The sequence below is a fragment of the Eufriesea mexicana genome, unplaced genomic scaffold, assembly GCF_001483705.2.
Source record: "Eufriesea mexicana isolate 0111107269 unplaced genomic scaffold, ASM148370v2 scaffold382, whole genome shotgun sequence".
In the NCBI taxonomy this organism is placed as follows: domain Eukaryota; kingdom Metazoa; phylum Arthropoda; class Insecta; order Hymenoptera; family Apidae; genus Eufriesea; species Eufriesea mexicana.
In genome coordinates, this window is record NW_016908540.1 from 1,110,123 (window position 1) to 1,123,548 (window position 13,426).

The 13,426-nt window shown below is 37.3% G+C and overlaps 1 protein-coding gene across 2 annotated transcripts in view; it reads right to left on the reverse strand.

Moving 5' to 3' along the window:
- Positions 1–13,426, reverse strand: part of LOC108545230 (uncharacterized) — a 413,787-nt gene that overhangs the window by 92,013 nt on the left and 308,348 nt on the right. The window lies entirely within an intron of this gene.

The window sequence follows — 13,426 nt, forward strand, 5'->3', positions numbered from 1 at the left end:
CTTTCGATCGAGGAATCCCTGCGCGAGGATTTATCGGTAGGTTGGGTTGGATGTTGATTTTAGGAGATGGTGGACCAGTTTGCACACTGGAGAATTGTATTTGACGTAGGACGATGTGTCATATGGACATGTAAATGGTGTGGGTTCATACATGGAGTGTGTTTGCGTGTGGTGATGCTGGAATATTGAAGACAGAATGACATACGTTGTCATGACATGTCATAATATCTGGGAATATTCCAGATCGACGTGAGACAATAGATACCATATATAAAAATGATGTAGATTCAGAGGTTGGAAAACGAACACAGTGCTTTGCGTATACCGCATTTTTAACACTAGAACTACCGATCTTTAATGGATACCTAATTATAACGTGCACAGATTATAGTCATTTCAGCGATACGATGAATATGAGCGAATATATTGATTACAATTCTTTCTTCATACTAGTTAATGCCAATTTTATTCTTAAAGCAGGTGTATGTGTTCGGTGATTGCAAAAAGGAAAATTCTGGGACGAGTCATTTTCACTGGGTTGGTAGTTCTAGTGTTAATTAATTAATTTTAATTCAGGAATTTTAATTAACACTAGGTTTACGGACGCTATCTGTATACCTATTTCTAAGGACTCGTGTCAAATTGACAGGTAAAGGAAACCACGTGCGAAAAGAATTCCATCCACAGCGATCGTAAGCGCTAAACACGTACAGTCCCTCTGAAACGCTTCGGGAGAGAGTCGTCCGCACTCTAAGGGTTAACAGTGTTAATACAAGTTAATTAAATCTGTTACAATCGTATAATTGGAGCAACCTTTCCGTGAAATTGACGGGTTCAGTAAATCTAGTGTCGAGAATAAGGAAAATAAGATGTTGAGGCCCTAGAATTGCAATGTCCCAGATCAAGTGGAGGACTGTTCATATCCCTATTGCCAGCGTCCTTTGATTTGTACACACTCTTCACCACCCAGTCACCACTTGGATAAACCGTTAACAAGGACCAATATATCACCCTTAAGATAGGCACAAGGATCTAAATTATTTAAACTTCCACCACCAAAGTAGGACGCAGAAACTAACACACACACTCAATATTATTCGCAACCAATCAGTAGACAGACGAAGCTTATAAAACCACCGACAGAGCAGTCAGTTTAGGAGAGAGTTCTCATAAAAATCCCAAGAAGATCGAACAATCATCGCGACTATACTATCATCCAAGACGTTAAGTCTTTTAACATTCTTCGTTTTCTCCAACAGTTCTTTTGATAAGCTTTTGGGGTGGCATTGAAGTCAACTGTTATGAGATCTGGCATATTGTTTCACGTAGTCACGTACGTGCTGAATATTTAGGTCATTGTGTAATGTTTCGTTGCTGATGTACCACGGTGCACGAGTTATTGTTACGTGTACTTTGGTTTGTAAACGTTGGACTATGTTTGATTAATGCTTGACTGTTTATGCCGTAGATCCAGATTGGAATTAGAATAATTTTATAACATTGTTAATTGAAATTATTCCTTCGTAAATTAGTATAAAATTAAAATAAATATCTGAACGTTAGATATATAAAAAATAATAAAATTGTTAATAGAAATTATTCCTCCGTAAATTAGTATAAAATTATAAAATTGACGCTTAGGTGGAGCGCCATCTTGTGATAACGTAGATGAAAGTGAGTCTATTCGGACTCTGTTATTTCGAGAAAAATCACTATTATCTTCGAATTTTCTTGTCAATATTTTCTCATACAGTTTCCCAAGGCAAGTGCGAGTGAAATTTTCCGTTTCTAATTTAATCGTACGTTGAGGCTCCTAAGAGATCTTCGTATGAATGAATTCTCTCAAGAGAGAGAAATTTATTTCCAGACAAGTTTGAATAAAATTAAAGGCCAGTTAAGGAGAAATTTTGTTCACTTATTTTAATCGAGAGTCAATGAGTCAAGATCATCGTTTATGCGAATATTCTCAAGAAGAAGGAACATGAGATTTATTCCCCCGGGATTGTCGAAGCACGCGAATAATTTGAGCGCATATGTAATTCCTATAAAATAATTTGCGTACGCGATAGAAATAAAAATAAATAATTCGCAATTATCCGTACCAGAATTATTTTTGTACGAACGCGAAGAGCAAATTCTGCAGCATGTTACCTGAGGAATTTTCGAATAATTACACTCCGCATCTTACAAGACAAGCTAATTATTATAATTATTAATTTATAAGAGAAACAGATCCCCTAATTACCTCGAACACGACGAATTAAAAGAAAAAATGGCAAAATTTCTCGATTACACGACGTTAAATATTCAACGAGCCAAAAATCAATACGAAAGCATGACCAGCTGAAGGAAATCACGAGAATCAATATTTGTTCGTCCTAAAACATTCATAAACCTAATACAATATTCATCATCGTTTACAATGTACATGGAGGAGATGCAATCAATGCAACCCCCCAATTATTCCGCATAATAGACCCTCTATTTCTACGCCAACCACGCGTAACTAAAACCAAAAAGCCCAGCTAATTTCCCAAGGAACATAACCAACGGCAACGTAGAGTCTCATATTACCATAAGTACTCCGGCATACTCCGCCACGTCGCCATGTATCCTAATTAAAGAAAATTATGCAACCGACGATCAAACGGTGCTACATTAATTCCCACTAAACGGGGCCGCTGATTACAATTTCAAATCAGCCCCCGTAAATTTCGGCGACCGCGAAGGCCGCCTCGTAAATCACAATCGAATACAAATTGACCGCATTCGCGGACCTCCTATCTGCCCCGTTTAATCGGTTAATCTCTGGCTAAACGATCTCCACTCTGTAGCATCAAAAAATGCAACAATTTTCACTCGAAACACTTTTTCTCGAATTACTTCGCGTTTTAATATTATATTAATATTATATTTTCTTTTCTTTCCTTTTTTCTTCTCTATTATTCATTTTCCGATGGAGAGTCCACTTTGTCGTGGGGGTGGAGAAGGGGAAGATTTTTAAAATATATTAGGAGACGATATTGGAGAAATATTGTGTATTATTAGATTAGGAAATTGGAATTAGTTGGAGAGGGATAATTTTACCGATAGAGGTAGAGCGAAAGGCTAATAATTTTGGAAATATCAAGAGAAATATTTTAATTATGTTAGAATTTTGTGGAGGAATAATTCTAAGAGTGGACTCGGTGTGGAAATGAAAAATTCTTTGGAACATGGAAAAGTGAATTTTTGGAGAAAATATTTCGTCTTATTAGAAGGTGCAATGCGATGTAATTGTAAGTACACCTTAAATGAAAAGTATCCGTATATTTTTCTATTTTTTAAAAATATAATGTAATTATAAATAAGAATATTCGCCATGATTTAATTTTCTATAAATATTATAATAAATTCATTTCTAACGATAGTCAATTCTATATTCAAAATTTTCACAATGAACATCAATATTGTGAATAAAAATAACATACGAATCCGATATTTAATATAACATTCAAACAAAAAGATTATTAAAACATTGAAACAAAATATGGAAATTCCAAAATCACTAGAGCCGCCAAAACCTTCCAAATTTTTAAATTCAAATTAAAAATACAATATAGAAACAAAAAGAGGAAAGAAGCAAAGAATTGTGAGATCTTACGTGAAATATTAAAATTCCAAAATCACTGGCGCCACCTGAACCTTCCAAATTTTTAAATTCAAATAAAAAAATAGATAATTTCGATATTAAATACAACATTGAAGCAAAAAGAGGAAAGAAGCAAAGGATTGTAACATCTCGCATGAAATATTGAAATTCCAAAATCACTGGAGCCACCTAAACCTTCCAAATTTTAAAATTCAAATAAAACAACACACGATTCCAAGCATACATACAAGATGGGTGCAAAAGTGGAAAGAAGCAAAGAATTATAAAATCTCACGTGAAGCATGGAAATTCGCAAATCACTGAAGTCACCTAAACCTATCAAATCTTCCAAGTCTTCGAAATATGAAAATTCATAGCGAGAGAGAAGACCGCAAGGAGTAATGAAATAGTGAAAATGATGAAAGGGTTAAAATGGAAGTCATAACGAGCAGCAAGAACCGAGCACTCGGACTGGAGAAACGAGACACAGAGAAACGGTAAGACAAGGAGTAGGAAAAAAAAGAGGGACCAAGGGTCGAGGGAGCACAACTACCGCGGCTGAGTGCATTTGTTTGCCGTTTCCATGGGTTTCGAGCTTAAAAGCGTGCCGACGAAACCGACTCCGCGGATATCCTATCTCGCGAAGGGATCTCACCGGCGAGATTTTTGCGGCTCGGACCGCCTGCGCCAGCAGGAATGCGTTTACGCGCTCCTGCCTTCGAGTAAATCTCGTTAAAGGCTTCCCGTGGATTAAGGGGAAAGAGAAAGAGAGAAAGGGGTTAAGCCAGCCGAACGAGCGGAAAAGAAACCGCGAGAACGAAAGCTATAGGCTACCTATGCCAGTACTTCGGTATATGCATAACAATTTCGCAGCAGATTTCATGGGCCAGGCTGAAAGAGAAATTCACCGGGGGAGATGGTAATCTGATGTTGCGTTATCGGAGAACGCTGTGAACAGCTCGGATTATCGTTCCACCGAACGTTTCATGCTCCTACGCGGCGTAATTTAGCGTATAACTGTTCGCCAATGATGCACCACCGGGAGATAACTGGTACACGTGTATACCCGATGATTAATCGTTTACGAGGCCACGTGGAGTGAAACGTTTTCGTCAATGGTCGTGATTCCTGATGGATTCTGGTGCAGCCGATGGAGATGGTTGTTTGACGGAGTTTAGATCGGTGAGAGGTGTTGTTGCGTTACCTGGATTGCGACCGTTTACGGTGATCCTGGGAATTGCGTAGAGCTATGTTCGTGAGAAAGGATTCAAAGTTTGGTAGTAATCGATCCGTCAATTAAACGAATTTCCAAGGATCTTTGATGAAATTAGGATTGACAGATGTCGCGTTGATTATTCGCTAAATTGTAAGAATTATATATATCTATATCGATGAAAGGGTTGGACTCTAATTCGCAATGATCAGTGACGAATCGATTGAAGATGGTTCTGTGATAAAATCAGGATAATTAAATTTCTGACGTAATAATTTCTTGAAAAGTTAGAATTCGTCGGTATAAGAACCACGTGCTACCTTCCTTGCACAAAGAAAATTCAGATTTCTGGAAGACATGTCCTCCCAATTCTACTAACAAGCTGCCTGTTATTGCGCAGAGCTATGTTCGTGAGAAAGGATTCGAAGTTTAATAGTAATCGATCCGTCAATTAAACGAATTTCCAAGGGTCTTTGATGAAATTAGGATTGACAGGTGTCGCGTTGACTATTAATTGTAATTGAAAGAACTACGTACAACTGTGATGATGAAAGGGTAAGACTCCAATTCGCGATGATCAGTGACAAATCGATTGAAGATGGTCCTTTGATAAAATCAGGATAATTAAATTTCTAACGTAATTATTTCTTGAAAAGTTAGAATTGTATTGTTTCGTTCACAATCATTCGTCAATATAACAACCACGTGCTACCTTCCTTGCACAAAGAAAGTTCAGGTTTCTGGAAGACATGTCTTCCCAATTCTACTAACAAGTTGGCTGTTACTGCGTAGAGCTATGTTCGTGAGAAAGGATTCGAAGTTTAATAGTAATCGATCCGTCCATTAAACGAATCTCGAAGGATCTCTGATGAAATTAGGATTTACAGGTGTCGCGTTGATTATTCGTTGTAATTGTAAGAACTGTGTCTAGCTGAGTCGAAGAAAAAATAACGCTCTAATTTGTGACGAATACTGACGAATCAATTGAAGATGATCCTTTGATGAAATCAGGATGGTTGAGTTTCTAACCTAATTATTTCTTGAGAAGTTAGAACTGCACTGTCTCGATCACAATCATTCGCCAGTATAACAACCACGTGCTACCTTCTTCGCACAAAGAAAGTTCAGGTTTCTGGAGGACATGTCTCCCCAATCCTACTAACAAGCTCCCCGTTACAAGTTCGCTTCCACCTCGTCTTCATCACCAGACACGATAAAATACCAATCTTCGAGCTACCTGTCTCGACAAAGAGTAAAATCCTGACCCAATCTCTACCTACCCATCATCCTAGACCCATACATCCAAATCAATTTGCATAAAACTCGGGCCGACGTCATAATAGTATAATTCCATAACGAAATCCGACACGTCGAGCAACGATTTACCACCGAAAGGAGTAACTCCTACGAGTCTACCTGCTGGCAGAACTAGCCCCTGAACTCGCCTGGAAAGGACCGACACGAGCCAGAAACTTCCTCTTACCATTAACCTCGCCTCACACACGCCACACATCGCGGCGATCGTAATTGCGAGTGCAGCGTGCGGCATAATTGCAGAGCAAGCTGATACATAGTAGCAAAGGCAGAGTCGAGGCGTAGAGGCTCGTCCACGAAGCACGCCAGCCGCGGCCGTTTCGCTCCAGAGAGGAAAAATTAATTTCGTGACCTCGTTCAGGAAGAACCTGCCACAGCGGAGGCGGAGGTGGGCCCGGACGGTGGATGAAGAGGAGTAAAGAGAGTCATGAGCTCCCACAGGGGCTGACCCTCTGACCCTATCAGCCAGGCCTCTCTCCGGTATTGTTTATAGCGCTGAACCGTGCACCGGCTACGAGACGGCCATTGTTCCTCGAGGACCCCATTGTCTCCGGACCCCCCTCGTTCCTCGCTGCCCGCAACCGTCGCGCAATTTACAGAGATATAAAGCCGGGCTCTAATTATCACCGGGTAATTGCTCAATTCGGATCGAACTGCGGTCGCCGACCAGACGACACCTAGGAGTCTTTCGAGGAAAATCCTCGCTCCGGGTAATTGACAGGGGATTGCAACGGAATTGCTAGAAATTGGTGACAGATCATTTCTTTCGGTTTGGGTTAGAAGTGGATCATATACTTCGAAGAGGTCTAGAAGAAAATAATGCAGAATGAAACGGGAATAAAATAAATTGGGAAATGTTAGTAAATCGATGGCAACTATCTATCCAAGAATTATCAAAATTTATGGCAATCCAAATTTTACGCAAATTAATATATTTTGAATGGATTTAGAAGAAAGAATGCAGAATGAAACGGAAATAAAATAAATTGGAAAATGTTCGATGACTATGTTTGTAAATCGATGGGAACTACTTGTCAAAGAATTTTCAAAATTTATGGCAATCCGAATTTTATGCAAATTAATATATTTTGAATGGGTATAGAAGAAAGAATGCAGAATGAAACGGAAATAAAATAAATTGGGAAATGTTCGATGACTATGTTTGTAAATCGATGGGAACTACTTGTCAAAGAATTTTCAAAATTTATGGCAATCCGAATTTTATGCAAATTAATATATTTTGAATGGGTTTAGAAGAAAGAATGCAGAATGAAACGGAAATAAAATAAATTGGGAAATGTTCGATGACTATGTTTGTAAATCGATGGGAACTACTTGTCAAAGAATTTTCAAAATTTATGGCAATCCAAATTTTATGCAAATTAATATATTTTGAATGGGTTTAGAAGAAAGAATGGAAAATGAAATGGAAATAAAATGAGTTGATAAATATTCGATGACTATGTTAGCGAATCGATGGCAACTATCTATCCAGGAATTATCAAAATTTATGGCAATCCGAATTTTATGCAGATTAAAATATTTCAAATGGCCTTAGGCGAAAATAATGTACAATAGAATGAAATGGGAATAAAGTAAATTGGTAAATATTCGATGACTATGTTAGCAAATCGATGGCAACTGCCTATCCAAGAAGTATCAAAATTTATGGCAATCCGAATTTTATGTAAATTAAAATATTTTGAATGGGTTTAGAGGAAAATAATGCAGAATGAAATAGGAATAAAATAAATTGGTAAATTTTCGATGACTATGTTATTAAATCAATGGCAACTACCTATGCAAGAATTATCAAAATTTATGGCAATCCAAATTTAACACAGATTAAAATATCAAAGAAGTAAAACAATTTTATATAGTTTATATAGTTAATAATACTGCAATGGGAATTGCTATTGCTGATTACGGATTTCGCAATTTACAGAATTTCAAGTTGAATCTTGATAGAATCATATTAAAAATATTAAAATATTAAATATTAAAAATAAAATATTAAATTTCTGAAATTTCTTCAAATTATATAAGTTTCTATTAACACTAGGACTATCGATCTTTAGAGGGTGTCTAAACACAGTGGTCATAAATGATAGTAATTTCAGTTGTCTCGATATGACTGAACGTTAATTTTTGTAACAGTAGATATATAGAAAGGAAAATTTCGAGACCAGTCTTTTCGACTGAATCGATAGTTTCCGGTGATAAGAAATCATCCACAATTTTCGTGTCACAGTTACACGATTAGTTTCTCCATTTTCTATAAATCTGAAACGAGTCTCATATTTCCTGAAACTGCAACCTCATCGTAGATCTCTCTAAAATACCCGACGATCAACTTCCACGAAATCCCAAGGAGCTTCTTATTTTCGAAATTACAACTTGCCGGCACCCGGCTTGAAAACACACGCGAGGTAGCTTGCGCAAAATTACAACAAGTTTCCTAGTTTCCCGTGAAATTGCAACTTCGCGGCAACGACTTCTCAAGGCAGAATTAGCCTCCATCTCGGTATCGGGTCGAACGAGCTCGAAAATTATCAAAGAGAGAAGATCCGCCTTGGGCTGATTTTTCCAGACGTCCGTTTCTCCCGATGATCGACGCTCGAAGTGCGACAGTGCGTGAAATTAAGAACGCGGCGAACGTGACACGCGTGTCTGTGTGCATCGGTCATCGAAGTCGTAATCACTGTGATCGAAGTAAGAGCTAGAGGTCGAAGACTCGTGCTCGTATTCCTCGGGGGTAGAGGCACATCCTGCTTCCCCCTCCTTTTACGCCCCTCATTTATGTCTTATTTCTCCCTGCCTCGTGTACACCTTTCATCTGGATGCAAATGCTAGATGTCTGAGCTGTGTACGACTATCGGTGTGCCGGTTCGATGTCCAGATAGCGTTAAATATAGTCTTTCGGATGGTGTTAGATAATGATAATGGCGGACGAAAGTACGGGAAGCGCGTGATTAAATGCGGTGAATAGAGAATTTATTTTCTCGAAATTGCTCGTTGTTTTGTGCAATGAGAAATGCAAGCGAATTTTGTCTTTTATATCGGGCTATTTTATTTTCGGTTAGGTTAATATAGAGGAACAGTTGTCGAGTGTCGTTAATTGTTTGTATATAGAAAATGGGAGGTTTTGGAGGGAAATAAATTCACGTGTTCGTAATTTTTCTATTTCTAAATTGAAATTTTGGTTTTAGATTTTAAAAAGGTTCCATTGAAAAGAAATATTGGAATTGATGGTCTATATATTTATATAGAATGAAAATAATTCTCACAATTCGTATGTAAATTACACAATCACAGACCATTCTATAATCTACATGGTTAGCAATTATTTGGTAGGAATTTTGAATTATTTCATAAATGTAGAGCATAAATAATTTCCAAATTCGTCAATATAAAATTCAATTTTAAATATCAAACGACTATATCATGATTTTTATACTTAACACTTTGACTGCCACGCATTTTTCATACAGTACCCCCCCGGGGGACCACGATAAAATTTCTATTATTCTTAGGATATAATGATGACTTATGAAACAAAATAGTGCAAATTATTAATGTCTTCTATTCAAAATTCTCTATTTATTTACGTTGTACAGATATTAAAAAATTGGTTAGAATAAAACAAATATAAATTTAAAAAATTAGTATCACCGAACACCGGTGACCACCATGACCCCCCTAAGGAGACAAGTGCTGGTCACTGATGACCATCATGGTAGTCGACATGTGTTAATAAATACTTTGTAAAAATTATTATTTATTTCATAGATGGACAACTCTCAATATTATTCTCAAGTTTACTATAAAATTTTATTTTAAATCTCGCGTAGCCATTTTATAACTTGCATCTCTCTTCCTTAATTATAAATTATTATATTTTCTAGACATCCAATACAAAACTGTATTTCAGAATTTTTATTTTTAAATGTGCCTATAATTATGATTAAAAGCCTTCTAAATACGTCATAAATAATAAAATTAATTGCGATAAAGCTACAAACTCAATCTCACGATTCAATTCTTCACTGTTTTGTAGAAAATAAATATATTTATATATATAAAAATAAATAAGAATATTAAATACAAAATCGTTCCTCTTAAGTCAATGACTTAGACCACTTTCATAATTATAGGGACAAATAACCAAATAAATCCGACAGTCCTCGCTCAACTATGATAAGCAACACTCGAAACAGGTTCCCAAATAAAAATCGCCCAACGCAACACTTGCTACCAAATTCCTCCAATTATGAACGAATAATTTCAAATATTACCAGTAATATTTACCCCAAATTCATATTCATCAAAATTTAAAAACCAGGCAGTCTTTACCAAGCCTAAAGACCACTCTCCAAAGACCTCGAGTAATTTCCCTCGAGTTTCCAGGAACGCGTTGGAAGAAAATTAAAGAGGAAAAATGCGGTGCAACGATTTACCCTGTTGGAGACTTAGACAGAGGGAAAAAGGAGCGCGAGGAGAATGATCTCGCAAGGGAGCAATCTATATCAACAGAGGAAACCCGTAACCCGTCCGTCGTCCCCTAATAAAAGGCTTGCCGTGGCACGGAAAAATAGAGTAGCGTGCAAAGCGAGCAAGAGAGCGCAAAAATTTGCGTACGCGGCGCACCGCATCGACGACATAATCACTGTGATCGACGTAACGTCGGCAAAAGTAGAGACTCCGGTGTTCCTCGAGGACAGATCTCGTCCTTCTCCACCTTTCATCCCTCTTCGACTAACCCTTCCCTCCTGTCCCTCTCTCTGCCCCCCTCGTCGCTGTTACCCTCTCGCTTATGCGAGTTTTTCATGGCCTTGGCCGAACGTTGCAGAGCGTTACATCGCAGGTGGACGAAGGATCGTGTGTTTCGAGTTTGAAAAGTGGCGTCGCGCGGCCTACCTCTAATGACAATGTAGATGTGGATCAAGGTAATGATAATGCGTGGCTAGGCCGACATGCTGCACACGATTCACGGCTGCGAGCGCATCCGTGCGTAAATCGAGACCGGAATGACGGGGAAGCTGTTGACGTGTCACGAGATGCGTTTCAGAATTTCAATTTCCTGTAATCATGCACTCGCAGTGTCCTGTTCTTATTCCCTTCTATCGTGGCGCTCGTTTTTCAAACCGCTTTTTCGGGGAAAATTTTTTCCCCTTCTCTTAGAGAATGACAAGGGTGGTACACCTAATCTCTGCACTCGAGCGATGACTCTCGACGTGTGGTAACGATTAACGTAGATTTTGAATATATGAGTCGTTCACTGCACAAATCGATTAAATCCACTGTTTGAAAGTCATTGGTATAGTCGTAACTTTTTATGTTTGTAATAACTTTCCCTGATAATTAAGATTAACACCATTAAACGAGAAAAATTTGTTGGCCACTGAATAGTAAATAATTTATTTCAGAGGTCACTTTGATTAACTCCGTACTCTAATGTAAATCGTTGCAATAATGCAACTCGAATGCACTAGCAAGCCATGAATGATAACGGTGAATTTTTTAGCCCCGTCTTATCAGAATTTAAGGAAAATTTAGTAAAATTTAAATTTATTACTTTTTTCACTTGCCAAATCGATTAACTCTTCCAGTAACATAAAATTGGTAACATTACTAATGATTACCTTTTGGCTATCTTTTCTTATAAATTTTATATATCGTTAGATGAAAGTTACATTTGTATTTATGCGTTCTACGATGTTTATTTCGATTTAAATTATAAAGGGAATTTTGAAAAACAATATACGTTATTTCATTGCATTTCTCCACTTTTTGTTTTATGGAGTTAATCAATTTTTGCAGTGAACGGCTTATATATGCGTTGGTATGATACAAGTATGCATGGGATGCCAATACCTAATGGATTCAGGTTATGTTAAAATAACAATTTGTCCACGCAAGAGTTGAGTATACTAATTAACCAAATAGGAGAAAGAATAGAAAATTGTTTTAAATATGAAAAGTTAGCATCAATCAAGTGCTCTATCACTATAATTAGAAGAAATTCAAAGGGTGGGGTAAATAGCATTGTCCTGTAAATGGTTCGTTGAATTCTCAAATCATTATAAAACGTCATTTTATTTCACAGATCTCCTTCCCATCGAGCAGCTTATTTGCATTAATACAAGATGGATATACTTATGACTGTTTATAAAATGTTAGCTAAGTTAATTGAGGGTGCCAAAGATTTTTTAATTCCTCGAACATGTTCCTGTCAATTAGAGTGATTAAATTGCCAGTTTCTTAAATCGATTAACTCCCTAAAATAAATATTAATTGAGCATCGATCAAGCGTTGTGGTACCAAAATTTTATAAAATTTAAAAGCTGCAGTTAATTATCTGTACAGTCGGTCTGTGAACGACGGAGTTGCAAAAGGATGAAACAATGAGTTTTAATAGCCGTATTATTGGCTTTCTATTTTGAGATGCGTGGTTTTTGAGTTTCTCTAGCGTCTGCTGGAATGACTATGAAACGGCTGTTTACGGGCCACGGGGTCAGCAGTAAGTGTTCCTGATCGTCTTGATATATAGGCTATTACTAGAGTGTAAATTATTTCGAGGACGACAACGGTCAGAGCTATTTTCTAAAACGCTAGACGCTTTCTTTGCAACGTTTCAGATGAGAAAATCGTGTCAACAAAATTCTACGATACACCAACGAACACTGAATTAAAAACAATCTACATTATCCCGGTTTCAAAACAATCGATTAAGGAATTTCTGCAGAATTCTATTCCGAAATTTACATCACGAAATTTAGTATATAATAAAATATATAAAATATTATATATTATATAAAAACATTATAAATATATATTTTATAATAAAATAACATCTCATATTCTTCATACTTGCCAATCAAACAGTATCCCTACATATATTCCTAAATATAGAACAGAAACAGAACTGACAGAACTGACAGAATCACTTGTGCAATCGATCGCACGATCGACTCCAACGAATCATAAGACGTATGGAAAAGAGAACAATTTTCATAAGAACCCGCTTATCCGATTGTTCTCGCGTATTCGTCTGAACATTAATTCATCAGAGAACCCATCCATTATATAGTCCAACTCGATTAACGATCTTACTGCGTTTTTTCCGCAAGATCCGTTATGCATCTCACGAATACCTCTTTCGTAATAGCCCAATGAGATGCACTTCGAATCCATCATGCTGCGAACGCTTCGTTCGAAGAATTATACGCATTACGGGGATCGTGGTACCCACGTGAAGCGAACGACGA